Here is a 2,802-nt window from a genome sequence, read left to right on the forward strand (position 1 = left end):
ACCAATTGTTGATCACATTACACCTTTGCAGAAAATTTTATGATTAAGCCTAATAAAAGTTAATATAAATTAAATATCAACTGCACACGTGGTGTACTGATCTACTGATGTTCAAAAATGAGAATCAGAATGGGCAAGGAAAATAATTTAAGTGACGTTGCTCACTGACAATGTGGCCAGATACAGCATTAAAGTGGAGTCAATGAATCTTAACTATATATATTCAGTACCTGTAAGTATTTGAGTTAAAGTGTAGAAAGGGGTGATCTTAATGCTTAGATTTATTTATTTCATCCAAAAAATCATACATTTTTAGCTTAGTTCAAAAAACGAATCCAACAAATCCACCCAGTGAAATTGTGACTTAGTCATAACAAACATTATCACTGATGTTACTGTAGTTACCTGTCTCTGTAGCTTTCCAACATAAGATGAATGTGAACTGTCCTTTAGACTCATAGCCATGCATGACACTCAACTGTGATTAAAAATATTTTAATAGTAAATATTAAGCAACATTAAAAACTTTGCCAAGTACTTTTGCAATAAAGGTGAGTGTTTTATTAAGCAAAAATGTGGCATCCAACTGATTTAATCAGCCTGTTGTCACAGCAGAACCAGGAACCATCGCAGAGATCCCCTCAGCGGGTCCCTACCAACCCATAGTAGAAAATCATTAATTGACTCACAAGAGACGCTCCGAAAATTAATGTTTAAATTCAAAAACACATGTGATATGCTGAAAAGCAAATAGTTTAGTTTCTTTTTGTTCTGCACTTCCTTTATACCTTACAGTGAGCAGCGGTTTATCCAGCTTGTACTTGAACAAGCTGTACAGTACATTTTCAGATCAGGTTTGGTGTGCATGTCTATAAATTGATATAGCTCGTGTGCATGCATTTAGCTACAGATGCAAGCCATGTGGTTCTTAGCATATGTGAAGTTCGAATACTAACAAAAGAACATGTCTGTTATTTAGATGTTGAACTTAACTTAAAAGTGTATGAATGCTGTTACAAGAAAAGAGCTGCACTGACTTTCAAAAACACTCACTGTGGTTAACTTCTAATCTTAAAGTGTTTTGAAACTGTTTTTTTCTGAAACAGACCCACTAAGCTTGTGGTCAGCAGTCAAATATACCCGTGAAGCACGACTCTGTGCATGTCTGTAGCTGAAATATGGTTGATTAAAAAAATGGTGTCTTGTTTCTACTCAATAAAGCCAAAGACTTTCTATATTTGTTTGGTCAGACTGTGTGAAATCAGATGCCAGGAGCTCAGTGGGTGTTAGTGATGCTATGATAATGAAGGAAGTGAGGTGGTGCACAAATAGTGCTTATTTCTTGTGAAGAATATCAAATCTGATTTTCAACTTTTTAACCCAGATACCATCCAGAAACTCAACCTGATCAGGAGATACTCCCTGATCTAAATCCTATTCTAGGCCCAAAACTAACAAAAAAGGAGAACTGCAATGTGTGTGGATTCTCTCCCACTGCACTTTCATTCATAAATGATCAAAAGTAGAAATGTTAAGTATTAATCCCTGACAACTATTGCTTTTGATAAAGTACACATTTATACAACATAAAGCTTTTTTACTTACATGTATATGGTATTGATATATTCTGGCTGAGTACACACAGACCTCCACAATGCTAAAGCTTTTTTTCTTTAGATGGTTTGGTGGTGACGGGTTATCTGGCAAAGATCACAGATCAGCTCTGCTACCATCTAATGGCTATTGTTGGTATTGCTATGCAAGGTGACCAGAAAAATAAAAAGTGCCACAGTATCTAGAGACTTACTAAATCTGGATAAAAAACTATGAAACTGTGAGTGTGTGTCTGTGGGCGTGTGGCAAAGTTTCTATTGATGCTTTCATTTTCCAGCTCAAACTGTCCTCTACAGCAAAGATAAGCCTTGAGGTATCATTGAAAGGAAAAAAAAAACAATGTGCACTGTCCCCTTTTAGGATTTGGTAACAGGGCAGAGGTCATATCATACTAAATGCTTTTAATATATATTTAGATGAGTAATGCATGTTACTCGTTTTACTAATGCTTGAAAACACTATTAAAACTACAAGTCAAAAAAATTGGACATGCTTTCTCATATAATGGTTTTTCTTTATTTGTAATACTTTCAACATTGTAGATACAAAATAAAGACACTAAATATATTATTAATATATAAATATATTAGGCTAGATTTATGGAATTATGTAGCAAAAAATATATATACATAACTCTAAATATGTCATATAATATAGATTCCTCAAAGTAGTCCCTGTTTGCTTTGTTGACTGCATTGCAAACCTTTGGCCTTCTCTCAATGAGCTTCATAACGTAGTCACCTGAAATACTTTTCACTTCACAAGTGTGTCAGGGATCATTTGTGGAATTTCTTGCTTTGGTTGGGACCATAAGTTGTGTTGTGCAGAAGTCAGGTTGGTAAACAGCTGACAGCCTTATTTGACAGCAGGTAGAATTCATATCATGGCACGAACCAATCAGCTAAGTAAAGAGAAATGACAGTCCATCATTACTTTAAGAACTGAAGGTCAGTCAGTGTGGAAAACTTCAAATGTGACCCCAAGTCGCACTTGACAGGAAGACCAAGAGTGACCTCTGCTGCTGGGGATAAATTCATCCGAGTGGCCAGCTTAAAGTTAATAGCATCTCGGATTAGAGCCCAGATAAATGCCACACAGAGTTCCAGTAGCAGACACATCTCCACATCAGCTGTGGAGAGGATACTGTGTTAATCAGACCTTTATGGTCAAATTGCTGCTAAAAAACAC

The sequence above is a fragment of the Haplochromis burtoni genome, unplaced genomic scaffold, assembly GCF_018398535.1.
Source record: "Haplochromis burtoni strain Fernald_Lab_line unplaced genomic scaffold, NCSU_Asbu1 Contig_3438, whole genome shotgun sequence".
In the NCBI taxonomy this organism is placed as follows: Eukaryota; Metazoa; Chordata; class Actinopteri; order Cichliformes; family Cichlidae; genus Haplochromis; species Haplochromis burtoni.